General features: G+C 42.8%; 1 protein-coding gene and 1 pseudogene across 1 annotated transcript in view; one reads left to right on the plus strand and one right to left on the minus strand.

Moving 5' to 3' along the window:
* The window catches only part of LOC110165440 (ninjurin-2-like), a 202,670-nt gene that overhangs the window by 170,041 nt on the left and 12,797 nt on the right, over positions 1–19,832 (minus strand). The window lies entirely within an intron of this gene.
* LOC129409095 (5S ribosomal RNA) lies at positions 1,363–1,479 on the plus strand (annotated as a pseudogene).

A 19,832-nucleotide genomic window follows, 5' to 3' on the forward strand; every position in this document is an offset into this window, starting at 1 on the left:
TCATAATCAAGGTCTGAGCTTTTCTCGCTGTTCTTCTGGACACCTTAGTGGAGACATGTTATTCTGTTTTTTTAGTTATTTAGTCTTAGAACATAACATGTACTTTACACCAGGTCAGTGTTTTACACTGCTGCAAATAAACTGACTTAAAGGGCTCATTATGCAAATTTTACACTTTGGACTTTTTGAGCTTTTTCTGCAAAATCAGCAGAGCTTTTGAACCATGTTATAGTTGTTTCCCTTCTCTCTGAACTTGTTTTTAGAGTGACTTGTGCATGTTTGAGTAATCTTCAATCACTTATTTTCAGGACACCATTTTGCAGATTGTTATGTGCCACGTGTGTCTAGGGGGTGGCACAGTAAATGAAAAAAGATGTTAAAATAAACTGGGTGTGGAACAAAAGCAAGTTGTGTGGCAAGTTGTCAAAAAAGAAATCATATTTATTACAAAAAGTGCTAAAAAGGTGAACAAAAAACAGCTAACACAAAAATAAGTAACTAAGATCTGGCAGCAGCGGTGGACCCACTGGTCACTCTTCTCTTGGCAGCTCCGGGCTTTTATTCCGGATCTCAAGTGGGTGGAGGCAAGGCCAAACATTACAACAGGACTTTCACACAGCTCTACCCCTGTTTTCACCACCACCGGTACACACCCATTGTGACATACACTCTTTTATGAAGTAAGACCGCTTTCAGAAATATCCGTGTGCATAGGATAGAAATATGCATGGATATCTTTTAAGCTTTTTACTCTGTAGGATTCAGCAGCGTCGTGTTGTCATTTTGGTACAAATGACAAAAATTCTGCTACTCACCAGTGTGATGTGCAGCTATCCATACGAGGGGCCAATACCAGGGGCCAATAGGCGAGTTTCAGCTGACGTCATTGTTATTAAAAGACCGCGTTGCATGTTGGGAAATATTTTGGTCGGAGGCAAGAAACACGGTAGCGTCAAACACTGTGCGTAACCTCGTGTGTTTCTCCCTGATAATGGTAAATTCCTGCTGCATTATCGGATGCACAAATAGAAGCAGGGAAGAAGGAAAATGTCTTTTTCGTATTCAGAGTGAAAAGAACCGCTAACGGTGAATTAAACAGCTTTCAAACATTCACAGAGCAAAAGCAGAAGATCCTAGCAAACTGTGGACTCCAACAAGTTCAACAACACATCGAGACTCTTGGAGGTTTTCATCTTTTCTGCTGTGAATGGCCCAGGAGTTTCCACCAAGTCATTGTGGATATCGCCCAAGTGAATATTTGGCCAGGTAGTTGGAGATTCTGACCAGAAATATGGTTTGGTCCACCTTTTGTTGGGGTTGAAAAGGGTGATTTGGCGTCCGTCGATGCTTATGACCAAGCCGGTATGTGGCCATGCCGGCTTGTCAAAGCCTGATCCCGTCAGATCTCAGAAGTTAAGCAGGCTGGGTCTGGCTAGTACTTGGATGGGAGACCGCTAGGAATTCCAGGTGCCATAGTGGGGCGCCAGTGGCAAAAAAAACTGTTGTTGTGTCCTTAGGCAAGACACTTCACCCACATTGCCTAGTATGAAAGTGGTGTGAGCGTGAGTGGTGGTGGTCGGAGGGACCGATGGTGCAGATTGGCAGCCTCGCTTCCGTCAGTCTGCCCCAGGGCAGCTGTGGCTACAGTAGGAGCTCACCACCACTGAGTGTGGAGTGACTGAATAATGAACTGTAAAGTGCTTTGGGGATCTTGAAAGGCTCTATATAAATGCTATCAATCAATTTCTGGTCAAATGGTCTTGGGTCCTCTGCTGTTAGAGTGGATAAATAACCGGGATCAATACCCTTTACGTGCTTTCTCACTCCGTCCGTCATGTTGATTAGTGTTTATTGCCGCCGCCCAAAATAAATCCCAGCATGCAACGCGCGCTTTTGTCAACAATGAAACTCGCCTATAGGAGGGGCCCATAGCATGCGGCGCTTTATTGTGATGATGTTTACAGTGACGTCAGCATCCAGAAAGTGAGCAGACATGTTTCTTTGTGGTTTAACACAGTGGAGCACTTTTCTGTATGACCACATGACATCACAAGGTGGAACAGAGTGTTTCCTGTGTGAGAGAGAGGAACTATGTGCATGGTTTGTGTGTTAAACATGTGTGAATGAAACAAAACACAACTCCAGGTGTGTTTGTGATGAGGAAACTGCATTAGAACATAAACCAGAACATCGAGTACTATGGACCTTTAAGTTCACTCGTTCATATCGTTACAGTGACTCTTCTCGTCAGAGTGACTGACTCATTACTAGGGCTGGTATCCTTAAGAAGTTGCCGATACACAGGCCACGATACGATACATATCTTGATACAGTGCACTTTCGATTCGATATGATATATTTCAAATCGATTCGATACAGTTCAATAAAAAATAAAGGCAAAATCATGGCTGTGATACTAAAAGTGTTTGTTAAACCACTTCTTGTGCAAAGTTCATATGAAACACAAACATTTTAATCCTCAAAACTGTGAAAATGTCAATTGTGTTGAATAAATGAGCTTTCTTTCACTCCACAAGCAACAAAACTGTAGCTGTGACAAAATAATTTAGTAAAACACACGTAATAATACTCTTGGTGATATATCGATACAGTAGCCCATGATATCGATACTGTATCATCACATTAAACAATACGATATATCGATATTCCGATATTTTTGCACGCCCCTACTTATTACTGTCCTGTCAGAGGAGTACAGTATGAATGTGTGTGTTTTTACATGAATGGACTGTAGATGATGAGGAGGAGTAGTGTCACAGCGTCAGTGCAGTGTGAGTAATGAGCGGCTCTCCTCTGGGACGTGGTGCTTTTTAATTACCGCGGTATTTTATTATTTAACCAGTCGCTGTTATTTGGTCTTGATGTATGTAATGCGCCAAATCCCGCAGGAAGAAGGACAATAATGTCTTTCCCCTTGATAAAATTCACCAAACATTCTCTTTGTTCCGGCTTTAAATCCTCGATCTTGAGAATCGTTCGCCAACACAGAATGTCTGTCTTCGTCTACATCCATCTCGACGCTTTGTTTACTGTTGTGCTGTTCCACAAAAGGGACACAGACAGACGCTTGAGTTTGACGTCGTGGCTTCTCAGCTCTTCTCTGGGTTCTTGTAAACCGTCTAGTGTATTCCGATTCCTGACCTAGTCACTGGAGAGAAATGAAATTGAGCGGAGGCACTAGGTGCACTATGTTGGAGTAATTCTTTGTTATTAGTCTCTCTACATATCCAAAGCGCAAAATGCTCTGTTCCACCTTGAATATAAAAATAAAATATTGGAACATGCCTGGTTTGAGTTGGTAATAATAAAATTGTGAAACGAGTGCGTAATTAAGGAAAACTGTACTGCAGTCGGCACTACTGTGAGTCAGTATAGTCACATTTTCCTTGTGTTTTGGTCATTTTTAAGGAACTTTTCTGTATTTTAGTAGCCACCTAGTGCCTCCACTCTATTTTATTTCTCTCCAGCGACTAGGTCAGGAGTCGGAATACACTAGACGGTTTGCAAAAACCCTGGAAGTGCGAGTTCGGGCACCAGCCAATCAGTAAAAAGCCATATATTCTGTGTTGTCAACGATTCCCGAAATTGAGGATTTAAAGCCGTAACAAAGAGAACGTTTAGTGAATTTTATCAAGGAGAAAGATGTTATTGCCCTTCTTCCTAAAGGATTTGGGAAAAGCTTAATATACCAGTTAGCCCCGTTAGTGGCGCATTACATACGTGATGACCAAATAGCAGCAACTGGTTAAATAAAAAAAGTGCCCCCCCTACTGTCGAACGAATCCTAATGCTGCCAGGTCAGACGGTTTCTACGAAGTGAAACCGGCTGATGAATCAGGCTAGTATTTTACCTAAACAAGTGATAATTTATGCCTCTCTTTATTGTTGGCAGGGATCAGATTGGTCAAAAATATCATACCAACTTTATTTATAAAAACACTTTAAAAACTTTACAGCTGGCCAAAGTGCTGTACACAAACACAGGATAGACAAAAACAATCTGCAGTACAACACAATACACAATACAAACACAATACAACGACTAAAAACATAGAAAACAATAAGATACTCAACAACAAATAAATGCACATCTCACTTGTTAAAAGCCAAGGATAAAAATAGAGACACCAGGGATATTTCTTGTATAAAACTGGGACAAATCACAGGTTTTGGATAAATCTGCAGGGGCAGGGGACACAGGGCTCAAAACTGGGACTGTTCCGGGTAAATAGGACGTCTGGTCACACTAACCTTGTGATATCATGAAGCGGTAATTTTCAGAAAAAGTAGAGATGGGCAACTGGCAAAAGTATAGAATTTTTGGTATCTGAAAAAAGAATGAAAATGTGGCAATAGTTGTTGATGGTGTTAGTACTGAAAGAGTGAGATAAAATTCTTGGGAGTAATTTTAAATGAAAAAATGAATTGGAAGTCTCATGTCGACTACATAAAAAGAAAAGTCAGGAAAATAGAAAGTAAGTAACAGTAAGTAAAAGATTAAACTGTAAATCACTTCACATGTTATTTTGCTCGTTCATTCTCTCATATTTTAGCTCTGAAGTTTGGGGCAACACTTATCAAAGTATCATAAAAACTTTTGTTCCTGCTGCAAGAAAAAAGAGCAATAATCAAGTCTAATCAACTAAAGTTTAAAGACGTTGTTGATCTTAAGATTTTATTAGTTCTGCGCAGAGCCAAGCAAAGACGTTTACAGTACCTTAAGCGCAACAAACTATTTTTACGTTTGTGTTACGGCCCCAGGCCTTAGGTCTAATTTGTTTGTGTGATTGTTGCCCTGGTCCGTGATTGGTGGGGCAGGTCGACGCCCACCTCACCTGCAGCCACCGCCCCTATTTAAGAAGATCACCAGCACCTGTTCGGGGCTGCTGGACTTGGTGACCAGTCTGCCATTTTGTTTTGTGTGTGTGTGTTTAGTTTAGTTCTGTTTTGTGCCTTTTTTGATTTGGTCACTCGATTCTGTTTGTGGGTTTATGTGGTTTAATTTGGGGAACTTGTGTTTTAGTTTAGTGTGTGTCCCTAAGTTTTACCACTCGTTTTTTTGTAAGCCTGCGTGACCCTTTTTCTGGCACAAAACTCTTTATTCTGTTGTTCTGTTTCTTAGTTTAGGTTGCTTTCTGTATATTTTTAGTCTTTTGTTAATTTACCTTTTACCTTCCTGTTCATGAAACATTATTTAATTTATTCCATTTTACATCTTGGTTTTTATTTTTGTTACTTCCCTCACCCCAAACAAGCTGGGTCGTAACAGTTTGTCTCGGAGGACTGTGACCGTAGAAGACTATATTTTTTTCCGAACTGTCTTCTCAAGGACGACGTTAAAACAGAAATGCGTCTCTGTGTACGGAGTCAAGATAAGGAACTTGTTAAATCACGATTCAAAAAGTCGCACTAGTGTTTCTAAATTCAAGAAAATGTACAAGGATAAAATAATGAGGGACTATGTGACAAAGGAAAATGATAATGAAAGCATGAATGAGATATTGTCACATGGATTATTGACTGGTGAATTGGTTTAGTTTTTGGGGTGGGGAACGATTATTAAAGAAATGTTTTTTTTTATCTGTGAAAGGAGCAGAGTTTATATGATTTATCTTCATGTTCCTTTTGTTCATGCAGCAAAGACAAGGGAAATAATTTTTAGAGATATGTATTTACGTTTATTGTCAGATTTTTGTTGTTGTTTTTTGTTTCTCTTTAAATTGATGCCAACAAAATAACAGCCTAAATATGCAGGGTTTGTGTGTTCGACATAAATGAAAAAAAACCCAACTCCAGGTCTGTTCGTGATGAGGAAAAGACATTATAACAGCTCAGAAAGTAGCGTAATATGGGCTCTTGAACTTCCTTAAAACTGCAATCTAATCTGATCTGAAACCCCCATGTACAGGCTGTTTCCTTTTGAGATTCTTGCGTTCGGAGCGTGTGAGTGTTTTGGCTGCAGCCCTGCGCTTCCTGGCGGGGCGTGTCTCGGGACTCTCCCTCAGTCGGAGCTAAACATAGGCCCTGACTGAGAGGTGCAAAGACTCAGACTGTACAAATAGACCGGCCATAGCGGAGCCGCTCCTTCATAAATCCCTTTAAGCAGATGACACGGCCCCTCATGCTTCAGCGCCGCTTCGGTGTGGTCAGCGGTTTAAAGTGCGCAGCGCGATAAGTCGTGAACTCAGAGAACCTTGGCATCATGCATTTACCCGAGATAGTCCCACTTTTGAGCCCTGTGTCCCCTGTACCATCACATTTATACAAAACCAGTGATTTGTCCCGGTTTTTTACAAGAAATGTCTCAAGTGTCCCTATTTTTGACCAATTTGATCTAAACCAGGACTAAACTAAGACTAAACCTGGTCTACATCAACTCTAAACAAAGACTAAAACCAGACTATCACAATTTTTGACTAATATAATTCCTACAAAGAGTAAAGAAGAGCATAAATTGTCAATTGTTTTGCCAAAATACAGAAATCCGTGTTTGCGAAGGACCATAAAGCAAAAAAACTCAGTGTCAGAAGTTCCTCAGATTTAGCCTGATTCATCCACCAGTTTCACTTTATGGAAACCGTCTGACCTCGCAGAATTAGGATTTGTTTGCTGGACGGTAGGTGTGTACATTGTTTAATTTAACCAGTCCCTGCTATTTGGTCGTGACTTATGTAATAAGCCGGAACGCTCAGTGGTGTCCAAGTAATTGCCAATTCTTATATTGGGTCAGTTCACCCAATGAGTTAAACCCTACTTGGTCAAATTTTGATGAAACTTGGTCTTTCCCCTCTTGATAAAATTCACCAAACATTCTCTTTGTTCCGGCTTTAAATCCTCGATCTCGGGAATCGTTGCCAACACAGAATGTCTGTCTTCGTCTACATCCATCTCGACGCTTTGTTTACTGTTGTGCTGTTCCACAAAAGGGATCCAGATCCAGACCTAAGTTTGACTTGAGTTTTGGAAACTTGGAATATAGGTAAACCATAGCCAGAAAAGCCAAAATTTCAAATTCTAGTGTGATCGGACCAATGGTTTCCAGAGATATCTCAATTTCATTTTTTCACTTTTTTGCGTGGTCACCGAATTTTAAATTGCATTTGCTCAACATCTACTGGTCCAATATCAAAAATGAAGGTGTCTCTGGAAAGGGGACATCTTAAGGAATCCAAATCTGGCATGTTTTATAAAATTGTAAAAATGAAATTGCGATATTTTAGCAACCATTACTCTGATCATGCTTAAAATTTGAGATTTTGGCTTTCTTGGTTATGACATACTCACACACCAACTGGACAATGTGAGTGTTCAAATTGCAACTTTTTTTGGGTGAATTGAGGTGGAATGACCCTATTAAGCTTTTCCCAAATCCCGTAGGAAGAAGGGCAATAACGTCTTTTCTCTTGATAAAATTCACTAAACATTCTCTTTGTTCCGGCTTTAAATCCTTGAACTCGGGAATTGTTGCCAAAACAGAATATAAGGCTCTTCTCTGATTGGCTGGTGCCAGAAATTGCACTTCCAGGGTGTTTGTGAAATGTCTAGTGTATTTCGATTCCTGACCTAGTCGCTGAAGAGAAATGAAATTGAGTGGAGAGGTGACGCCAGCCTGGCTAATCAGAATCAGTACTGAACATCAAATTTATTCCTTAGTATGTCCAGAAAAGTTACGAAGTGCTTGCCTGATTCATCAGCTGGTTTCACTTTGTGGAATCTGTCTGACCTCGCGGCATTAGGATTCGTTCGCTCGACGGTAGACCGGTACTTTTTAAATTTAACAATCGCTGCTATTTGGTCGTGACGTATGTAATGCGCCAAACCCCATAGGAAGAAGGACAATAACGTCTTTCCTCTTGATAAAATTCACCAAACATTCTCTTTGTTACGGCTTTAAATCCTCGATCTCGGGAATCGTTGCCAACACAGAATGTCTGTCTTCGTCTACATCCATCTCGACCTCTTTGTTTACTGTTGTGCTGAACCACAAAAGGGACCCAATCATGGCTTTACAGCTCTTCACCGATTGGCTGGAGCACAGTCTACAACTTCTAGGGTTATTGCAAACCGTCTAGTGTATTCTGATTTCTGACCTAGTCACTGGAGAGAACTGAAATTGAGCAGATGCACAAGGTGGCCCCAGTCTGGCTACCATACATGTCCCTGCTTGTCTAACCCACCTGTCAATCAAGCCTATCTTTTCGGGAATTCTCACCGGTGACCAGATTCACATGGAATTCTGTGTATTCTGGGTCCCTGGTGGTTGTGGCGAGATAATGTCCTCCATCCTCCTGTGGTTTGGCTGTGGGGCCCTGCTGAACACGAGGTCTGTATCATCATTTACACTCAGAGTTGGTCCAGTAAATCCCTGGTAATTGTTTTCTAAATAAACACCAGACTTGTGCCAGGGCTGCTGTAGACCACAAGTTTCCTCTTTCTGCTCTGTGGAGACCAGCGCAGTTAAGTGTTTTTTTTTTTTTCATCACGTGGTTTTAACCTTAACAATGCAATACAAGGCCTGGTTTAGAAAAATTGTAAACATGAAAAAGTCATTAAGCGAAAGGGTAACGTCGACCAGGCAGACTTTACGTTTCAACATTCACTTCATCACCTCACAGCAGCAGCACGGCGAATATAAATGCTGTTTATTTAGGTTCATAACACTGTATAAGTCCAGAACACACAATACTTTATGAAGATACAACATTTTGGGGTATTAAGCTTAAATGGAATATACATATGGCCTATTTGAAGAAGTAAAATATCTGAAATGATTGGTATAATGTGTAAAGTCCAAACAGTCGTGAATCAAAGCTCACTCTTTCTGTTATACAATTCTCTAATTTTGACATATTTAAATTATTTCGTACAAATTTGGGGGAACAATTACAAAACAACTATCCATCCATCCATCCATTTTCTTCTGCTTATCTGGGGCCAGGTCACAGGGACAGCAGTCTAAGCAGGGACTCCCAGACTTCCTTCACCCCAGACACGTCCTCCAGCTGAAAGACATAGTCCCTCCAGTGTGTCCTGGGTCTTCCCCGGAGTCTCCTTCCAGTGAGACATGCCCGGAACACCTCCCGAGTGAGATGTCCAGGAGGCATCCGGAACAGATGCCCGAGCCTCAACTGGCTCCTCTCGACGTGGAGGAGCAGCGGCTCTACTCCGAGCTCCTCACCCTATCTCTAAGGGAGCGCCCAGCTACCCTGCGGAGGAAACCCATTTCGAGCGCTTGTATCTGCGATCTCGTCCTTTCAGTCATTACCCAAGAGCTCATGACCATAGGTGAGAGAAGCCAACAGGACAACATCATCTGCCAACAGCAGAGATGAAATCCTGTGGTCCCCAAACTGGACCCCCTCCGGCCCCTGACTGCGCCTAGAAATTCTGTCCATAAACACAATGAACAGAACCGGTGAGAAAGGGCAGCCCTGGCGGAGTCCAACATGCACCGGGAACAGGTCTGACTTACTGCCGGCAATGAACACAGCTCCTGCTCCGGTCATACAGGGACTGGACAGCCCTTAGCAAAGGGCCCCGGACCCCATACTCCCAGAGCACCCCCCACAGGACACCACGAGAGACACAACTATACAACCCATCTTTATACTGCAGAAAAAAGTCACGAGAAATTAACTGTCCTGATTATTATGCTCCAACAAACCCAGTGTTTATTCAGTGAAATACCTTAAAGTTACAGGACATAGTTGACCTAAACACAGCTGCTGTTATGTATAAGGTTCAGAATGACATGAACCCTGACTGGTTTCAGGTAAGAATCAAACCCAGAGAGACATTTTTTTAATTTGAGAAGAACTGGAGTATATTCAAAAAAAAAAAAAAGATCAAGACTAACAACAAAAGTAGATGTGTATCATTTAGAGGAGTAGATCTTACTAGATCTAGAGGAAAATGTTGTAAACGACGTGTGACCAATGAGCTCCGTCGTTTCACGTGTCACTGAAATGAACAAATCTGATTGGACGAGCACGTTTGGTTCTGGCTCTTCTCGTCTTCACCAAGATACAGCGGGTAACAACTATTCTCTCTGACCTCATTCTCGTTACCTCCTCAAAAACAGACCTGGAGTTGTGTTTTGTTTCATTCACACACGTTTGTCTTTATGACTCGTGTGTCTGCATCTCCAAAGCTCAAAACGCTCTGCTCCACCTTGTGATGTCATGTCGCTGTAGTTTTCAAGTTGACATCGACCTAAAAACACATTTCAGAGGTTGCGGAGTCTGAAACGTCGTACAAAAGGCGTAAATAATTCAGAATATGAGACGTGGAGAAACATAGTAAAAACACACATTGTATTTTATTATGTTGTCACTTTTTATGTACTAACAGCAATGAAATGTGTGTGTTGTGTGTGTGTGTATCTGGTCTGTACCCGGCACCACTTTGTGAATCGGGGCTCTGTCTATTCACTCAGCGCACGCTCACTCCTCTCACCTCCCTCTCCATGTGCTGAGAGAACAACTTCTACTGATTTATTTCACGTTTCAGACTTAAAGACCGAGAGAAAGAAAGAAAGAAAGAGAGACAGACAGAGGGAGAGAGACAGGGAGAATGAGAAACAGAGAGAGACAAAGAGAAAGAGAGGGGGGGGAAGCAGAGAGAAAGAGAGGGAGAGCGCTGAGAGAGGGGGAAACAGACAGACAGAACAGAAAGAGAGAGAGAGAAAGAACAGAGGCACACAGACAGAGAGCAGGAGAGAGAGAGAGAGAGAGGGGGGGGGCAGAGAGAGAGAGAGAAACAAAGAACAGGAGAGACGGGGGAGGGCAGAGAGAGAGAAACAGAGAGCAAAAGAGATAGAAAGAGAGACAATGAGAGGAGGGGAGACAGAGAGAAAGAGCAAGAGATGTAGAGAGACAGAACAGAGACACACAGAAAGAGAGCAGAGAGAGAGAGAGAGAGACAAAGAGACAGCAAGAAATGTAGAAAGACAGAGAGAGAGAGAGAGAGAGAGAGAACAGAGACACACAGATCGGGGGCGGCAGCGAGAGCGAGAAAGAGAGCAGAGAGAGACAGGAAGAGAGAACAGAGGGAGACAGAGAGAGAGAGAGAGAGAGAGAGAAACAGAGCAAGAGAGATGGGGGTGGGGGCAGAAAGTGAGAGAGAGAGAGAGAGAGAGAGAGAGCAGGAGAGACAGAGAGATTGGGGCAGAGAGAGAGAACGGGGACACACAGAGAGAGAGAGGGAGAACAGAGACACAGACAGAGGAGGGGGGCAGCGAGAAAGAGCAGAGAGACACAGAAGAAGAGAGAGAGAGAAAGAAACAGAATAGAAAGAGAGAAACAGAGACACACAGATGGGGGCAGCAGCGAGAGCGAGAAAGAGAGCAGAGAGACATAGAGGGAGACAGAGAGAGAAAGAGAGAGAAACAGAACAGGAGAGACACAGGAGAGGCAGAGAGAGAGAGAGAAACAGAGAGCAGAGAGAGAGCAAGAGATGTAGAAAGAGACACAGAGAGAGAGAGAGAGAGACAGAGGAAAGAGAGCAACAGAGACAGAGAGAGATGGGGAGGGAGAGACAATGAGAGGAGGGAAGACAGAGAGAGCAAGAGATGTAGAGAGACAGAGAACAGAGACACACAGAGAGAGAGAGAGAGAGAGAGAGAGAACAGACACACACAGACAGAGGAGGGGGGCAGCAAGAGCGAGAAAGACAGCAGAGAGACACACAGGGAGAGAGAGATGGGGGAAGAGAGAGGCAGAGAGACAGGGAGAGAGAGAGACAGAGAGAGAAAGGAGTAGACAGCAGAGAGAAGTACAGAGGCACAGAGAGAGAGAGAAAGAGAGAGAGAACACACAGACAGAGAGAGAGACAGAGAGAGGAGAGGAGACAGTGAGAAAACGAGAGAGGAGTGGAGACAGAAAGAGACAGAGAGAGAGACACACACAAAAAGGAGGGAAGACGAAGAGAGAGAGCAAGAGATGTAGAGAGACAGAGAGCTAGGGACAGACAAGAGAACAGAGAGAGAGAAAGAGAGACACAGAGAGAGAGTGAGAAAGTGAGCTCTGTCTCTTCCCTCGCTCTCTCTCACTCTCATTTCTCTGTCCACGTGCTGAGAGAACAACTTCGTCTGATTTATTATCTTTTCCTGGAGTTTTCCCCAGTCACAACGCACACGAAACCTCAGAGCCAAAGATTTACAATAAAGAGTCGTGGCTTTACGCGCCCACGGGGGACACGGCTCTACGAGTGTGTAAACAGGTTTATGTGAACTCAGCGAGCGTCCACTAAAGAGAGCGAGAAACTGTTCTCTTCAATTATCACGTTTACAGCCGCACGAGGCACAGGAGCAACACGGAAGAAGAGAGAATAAAAAGAAAGGTTAAAGAGACAATATTATTCTGTTGAATGATTTATGTTATAATGTTGTTTCCTCGTCACAAACAGAACTGGACTTTTGTTTTGTTTCATTCACACATTTTTAACTCACAAAGCCTGAATATTTACAATGAGTTTTTCTCTCAAACTGAAAACACTCTGTTCCACCTTGTGATGTCATGTGGTGATATGAGAGAGAGAGAGACAGAGGGAGGGAGAGAGAAAGACAGACAGACAAAGAGAGACAGAGAGGTAGAGAGAGAGGCACACACAGAGAGAGAGAAAGACAGAGAGATAGAGGAAGACAAAAAGAATGACAGAGAGAGAGACAGAGAGAGAGACAGCCCTCTGTCTATCTAGGGAGCGAGAAAGAGAGACAGAGAGAGAGAGAGAGACAGAGATGGAGAGGGCAGGGATAGATAGAAAGAGAGAGAGTGAGAGTGAGTAGGAGACAGACACGGGACACAGAGAGAGAGAGACAGAGGGAGAGACAGAGAGAGAGAGAGACAGAGAGACGAGAGAGAGAGAGACAGAGAGAGAGAGACAGAGAGAGAGAGAGAGAGACAGAGAGAGACAGAGAGAGAGAGAGAGAGACAGAGAGAGACAGAGAGGAGAGAGAGAGAGACACAGAGAGAGAGAGAGAGAAAGACAGAGAGATAGAGGAAGACAAAAAGAGTGACAGAGACAGAGATGGAGAGGGCAGGGATAGATAGAAAGAGAGAGAGTGAGTGAGTAGGAGACAGACACGGGACACAGAGAGAGAGAGAGAGACAGAGGGAGAGAGAGAGAGACAGAGAGAGAGAGAGAGAGAGAGAGAGAGACAGAGAAGAGAGAGAGACAGAGAAAGACAGACAGAGAGAGAGACAGAGGGAGAGAGAGACAGAGGAGAGAGACACAGAGAGAGAGAGACAGAGAGAGAGACAGAGAGAGAGACAGAGAGAGAGACAGAGAGAGAGACAGAGGGAGAGACAGACAGAGGGAGGGAGAAAGAGAGGCAGACATAAACAGAGAGAGACAGAGAGACAGAGGGAGGGAGAGAGAAAGAGAGACAGACAGACAAAGAGAGACAGAGAGTCAGAGAGAGAGAGAGTCAGCCCTCTGTCTATCTAGGGAGAGGGAGAGACATAAAGATAGAGGAAGACAAAGAGAATGTGACAGACAGAGAGAGAGAGAGAGAGAGAGTCAGTGAAAGAGTCAGAGAGAGACAGCCCTTTGTCTATCTACGGCGAGGGAGAGAGAGAGACACACAGAGAGAGAGACAGAGAGAGAAAGACAGACAGACAGAGACACACACAGAGAGAGAGAAAGAGAAAGAGTGATAAATAGGAGAGAGAGGTGGAGAGAGAGAGAAAGAGAGATGGAGATAGAGTAGGTAGAAAGGTAGAGTGATACAGAGAGAGACAGATAAATAAATATGAGATAGATAGATGGAGAGAAAGAGAGAGAGAGAGAGAGTGATATATACAGAGAGAGAAACAGGGAAACAGGAGATAGATTAAGAAGAGAGAGAGTGCTCGAGAGAGAGACCGATAGAAACAGAAAGAAAGAGAGAGATGGAGAGAGAAACAGAGAGAAAGAGAGTGAGAGCTTCTTTATTGATCCTCAGGGAAATTCAGGTTGAGCTGCAGAAACTCGCTGCTCTTCTCTTCGCCTTCAGACTCGAGCCGCTCTGTTTTTCTGTTTACAAACACTGCAGCTCTCTGCCGCCGCATACATCACACTCTGACATTATTAACTTACTCAGCCCCGGATTCTTTTCACACACACGCGTCCAAATGCCGTTGTGTAACTCGGACATACGTCGACTTTGTTCACCGGGGACGGGGAGGCTAAATATACCCGTAAGTGATATGTGCAAAGGAACACAGCCTTCTCTCACTCCCGTACAGAACTAACCACGAGTGTGCCAGCTTGTGCCGCGGCGAAAACTCCTCATAACAAGCGGGAGGACAGTTCGAGACGGTGTTCGGACCAGCTTGGCAGAAAAGCTTTGAGTTTAAATATCAAAATCTGGTTAAAGGGTCAATATTACGCTATTTTCTGATCTGTTATAGGCTGCGTTCAGACTGCAGCCTGAAGTGACCCAAATCCGATTTTTTGGCCTCTATGTGACCTGTATTTGATCTTTTAATGTCAGTCTGAACGACACAGATCCGATTTTTTCAAATGTGACCCAGGACACTTGGATATGTGCTCCTGAAACCGATACATATCTGATCTTTTGACATGCGACTTCAGTCTGAACGGCCAAAGTGCATTCATCCACCTACACGTTATCAACAAGCCACAAACGTCACTATTCTGCGCTGAAGTAGGAGAAAATTGTTAATGAACTCAGTGTCACTGAAGAGAAGCACGTCACCACTCACCACTCTTGGCTCCGTCTCCACATCCACACGTTCATTTCAATGGACGTCGCTGCCGCTGCCCCACAAAACACCACGACCAAAAACCTCGTCCTTCTCCTTCTCAATCTCCTCCTTAAAACAAGTAAGTTGTTCATGTTCTGGCTCCGGTACGAGAGGAACTTTAAAATCTCCAGGTGCTCGATGCTGTGTCCATGTTTGAACAACTTCCGTAAACACAGAGACGCTCGCTGCGGTTGACGTCATCGTGTCTCCAGTGTCACATGTGGGACACTTTTGGACCGTTTAATGTTCACACTGGAGTCACATATAAGTCACATTTAATTGGAAATGTGAACGACCTCGTAAAAACATCGGATTTCACAAAAAATCGGAATTGAGCGTTAAGCCCTGCAGTCTGAACGTAACCATAATGTTGTTTCTTGATCACAAACAGACCTGGAGTTGTCAGATGAAGAAAAGAGGTAGAGTGGACGTCATTTTCTCATGAGCCAGAGTGTTGGAGACGTGTGGAGACACTTTTTAAAATATTCCATCCAGTTCTTGTATTTGCAGAGGTCACTGGTGCTAGAGACTAGTGCATGTCAATGGTCATAGTTATCCTTCCATTAAAAAGTCTTACCCACTCCACAAAACACCCGAAACAAATCTATTATTACACCAGACTGTCCATGTAAATGTCTGTGTTGATAGAATAATGTTTGAAATAAAACTAACCTTGCATCACATGAATCGTTGCATGTTGAGGGAAGTACAACCCACTACTGCTGTTCAGACATAAATCCTTCAAATGCAAGGTTGGTTTTACTTCTAAAATTATTTTATCAACACAGACATTTACAGTCTGTGTTGACAGTTTCGACAGTCTGGTGTAATAATAGATTTTCTTCAGGTGTTTTGTGGAGTGGGTAAGTGTAAAGGCCCCAGTTTGTGTAATTTGTTTGTGTAATTTTTGCCGAGTTCTCTTGATTCCTGCTGCAGGAGCCCTGGTCTGTGATTGGTGGGGCAGGTCGACGCCCACCTCACCTGCAGCCACCTCCCCCTATTTAAGGAGATCACCAGCACCTGTTCGGGGCTGCTGGACTTGGTGGCCAGTCTGCCATTTTGGTTTTGTGTGTGTGTGTTTAGTTTAGTTCTGTTTTGTGCCTTTTTTGATTTGGTCACTCGATTCTGTTTGTGGGTTTATGTGGTTTAATTTGGGGAACTTGTGTTTTGGTTTAGTGTGTGTCCCTTAATTTTACCACTCGTTTTTGTAAGCCCCTTTTGTGGCACAAAACTCTGTTTATTCTGTTGTTCTGTTTCTTAGTTTAGGTTGTTTTCTGTATATTTTAGTCTGTTTTGTTAATTTACCTTTTACCTTCCTGTTAATTAAACATTATTTAATTTATTCCATTTTACATGTTGGTTTTATTTTTGTTACTACTTTCACCCCAACGAGCTGGGTCATAACAACACTGTTTTTAGTGGACAGGATAAACTATGAGCATTGACATGCACTAGTCTAACACCAGTGACCTCTGCAAATACAAGGACTGGATGGAATATTTAAAAAAGTGTCTCCACACGTCTCCAAGTCTCTGGCTCACGAGGAAATGACGTCCTATGTCCAAAATTCCGGACTGTCCCTTTAACTTATAGTCTTAACAGAATGTTACCCTTACTGAAAAATGTGAAAGTGGGCAAGGTTCAAACCCAAAAGCCTGATTCATCAGCCGGTTTCACTTCGTGGAAACCGTCTGACCTCACAGCATTAGGATTCGTTCGCTCGACTGTAGGCGGGAATTTTTAAAATTTAACTCAATCGCTGCTGTTTGGTCGTGATGTGTGTAATGCGCCACTAACGGGGCGAACTGGTATATTAAGCTTTTCCCAAATCCTGTAGGAAGAAGGACAATAACGTTTTTACCCCTTGATCAAATTCATCATACATTCTTTTTGTTCCAGCTTTAAATCCTCGATGTCGGGAATCGTTGCCATCACAGCATGTATGGCTCTTCACTGATTGTCTGGTGCCCGAACTCGAAGTCCTAAATGGAGTATTAAATTGAAGGATGCCAACATGTTTCAACCAGCAAGAGAGTCTTCGTCATAATCGATACTTGGACTTGTGTTGTGTTTCATTCACACATGTTGAACACAAACTCAGAAAAAAAAAACGTGGTAATACAAGAGATGCTCAACTGTTTTTAAACTCCATACACCTTCAGTAGAATCACTGCAAACCTCCACCGGATAAACAAAAAGTAAAAGGTCGCTGTTAAGTTGAAAACTGCCACTTCATGACATCACAAGGTGGAGTAGAGCATTTTGAGCTTTGGAGATGCAGACAGACTAATAATAAAGTGTTACTCAGACATGTGTGAATGAAACAAAACACAACTCCAGGTCTGTTTTTGATGACGTAACAACATTATAACTTTACATAAATCCCACAAGAGTTCATTTGCATAGTCAGACCTTTAAATGTAAATGAGCTGTTGTTCTGCTGCTGTCTGGACAAGTTCGACATCGCAATGATCACTCAGATTTACATGTTAAGAGTGATTTAGGTATATAAAGATGTATAATATTCAAGGCTGGTATACAATGTAAATACTTCACAATTTACACACCTTTAAAAAAAACAAAAACAAAACAAAAACAAAAAACAGAAAAAGGGCCTACAAAAAAAAAACAAAAAAAAACAACAAACAAACAGAATATGTGCTACTATAACATTTGTCTTAGATTATATCAATCACTCGATACCCATGGATACATGCTATAGGGCAACACAGCTCATGGGGTCACCTCCAATGTCAGAGACATTACATGATCAATAAAAGGTAACCAGGCTTCAGTAAATTTAGAGCCAGAGCCTTTGAGAGAGTGTCTTATTTTTTCCAGTTTCATAAATGAAAGGGCATCTTTTATCCACTGGGAGTGAGTGGGTGGGTGAGGGTCTTTCCAGCGCATTAGGATAGCCCTCCTGGCCAACAGTGTAAGAAAAGCCACCAGGTCAACAAAACAGGGTGACAAGGAGTGACCGGCTGGAAGAATCCCAAAGAGAGCAGTCAGTGGGGACTGGCAGACCCTAGCATTGCAAACAACTGATAGAGACTCAAAAATAGTTTCCAATATGTTGATAATGTAGGACAGGTTAGATATGAGTTAGATTAGCGATTTGCATTTTACACAGTTAGGATCAGTGCCTGGGAAGATTCGGGCAAGCTTACTCTTTGACCAGTGCACTCTATGGACCACTTTACATTGAATGATACAATGTCGGGCGCAGATTGAAGAAGAGTGGACGGACTGGACCTCCACTGTTCTCTCATCAATCTCCACACCAAGTTCCTCTCAGACCAGGCCACACGAAGATGATCAGATGTTACTTTGAGAGCGGAAAACAATAGGCTATATATTTTGGAAATTGCACCTTTCAGAGAGCCTGATCTCCATGATGGTCCATCAGGAATAGCACTAGGGAAGTGTCTACCAGGAATTTACCTCGGGCCTGTAGAAACCTAAAGTGGGAGTTGGGTAGATTAAAGTTTAAGGCTAATTGGGCAAAAGAAGCCAAAACCCCCTCTATGTAAAAATTTTTTACAGAAACCAGTCCATGGCTCCTCCATACAGCAAATGTCCCATCAAATGGGAAATGGGGGAAAGGGGACAGAAGAGGCTGAAATCCAAAATGTTCTTTAACCTGGGTCCAAATTTTAAGACAGTTCTTAACTATAATGTTATTAGAGTGATGATGATTTAAGGGGTAGACACAAAGGGATAGTAGAGAAGCAGAGTCACATGAGATCTCCTCTATTGGCAGCCAAACTGGCATGACATCATTAGTATGGCACCAAAACAACATTGTACGGATGTTAGCAGCCCAGTAATAGAATAAAAAATTTGGTAAGGCAAGGCCTCCATTTTCTTTATCTCTTTGCAGTATAATCTTTCGTATTCTGGGAGGTTTCTTGTTCCACAAAAACTGTGCAATAGTGCTGTCAAGTGACTGAAAAAAAACGTTTAGGAATAAACACTGGTATACACTGAAAAAGATAAAGTAATAATTTAGGTAGTATGTTCATTTTGATGCAACTAATTCTACCCGCCAGAGAGAGAGGCAGCATGGACCAACGGTGCAGGTCTAGAGTTAACTGGTCGAGTAATGGATTAAAGTTGGTCTTGAAAAGATCTGAAAATTCCCTGGTTACATGAATACCCAAATATTTAATACTATGTGCAGATGTTTTAAAAGGTAAGCTGGAAAGAGGGTATGTAATGGCAGCAGGGTTAACAGGAAGGAGTTCACTTTTATTAAGGTTTAATTTATACCCTGAAATCTGTCCAAACTCCTTTAGCAGAGTCAGAACCGGGGGCATGGAGATACCTGGATCCGAAACAAACAGTAACAGGTCATCAGCGTATAAGGCTACTTTATGTACTGAGCCACCCCTCAAAATGCCATGCATAGAGCTGGATCTGATGGCTGCTGCAAGTGGCTCTATGGCTATTGCAAACAGGAGGGGGGACAGGGGGCAACCCTGCCGAGTTCCACGGCCCAAGGAGAAATATTCAGAGTAATTATTATTAGTGCGCACTCGTGCCATGGGCCGAGCATATAACAATTTGATCCACGATATGAACTTATCACCAAAACCAAAGCGTTTCAGGGTGTAAAATAAATAGGGCCATTCTACCCGGTCAAAAGCCTTTTTCAGCGTCCATGGAGATTACTATTTCGGGGGTGTCAGAGGTTGAAGGCGAGTATAAGATGTCCATAAAGCGCCTGATATTGTGATACGAATGTCTGGACTTAATAAAGCCTGTCTGGTCTGGATTAATTATTGTAGGCATTATTGACTCTATTCGCTTTGCTAGCATTTTAGCCAGAACTTTAATATCTGCACACAGCAATGAGATGGGACGGTAGTTGCTGCAGAAACGGGAATCTTTGTCTTTCTTTAAAATAAAGGAGATGGTAGCTTGTCGTAAAGTGACCGGGAGGACACCCAAATCAGTGGATTCCCGCAGCATGTTGAGCATCAGGGGGGACAGTTTGTCAATAAAAACCTTATAAAATTCTGATGGAAAACCATCAGGACCAGGACTTTTCCCACTCTGCAT

This window comes from Boleophthalmus pectinirostris, unplaced genomic scaffold (genome assembly GCF_026225935.1).
Source record: "Boleophthalmus pectinirostris isolate CB_2022bp ecotype Guang Dong unplaced genomic scaffold, ASM2622593v1 HiC_scaffold_18, whole genome shotgun sequence".
In the NCBI taxonomy this organism is placed as follows: Eukaryota; Metazoa; Chordata; class Actinopteri; order Gobiiformes; family Gobiidae; genus Boleophthalmus; species Boleophthalmus pectinirostris.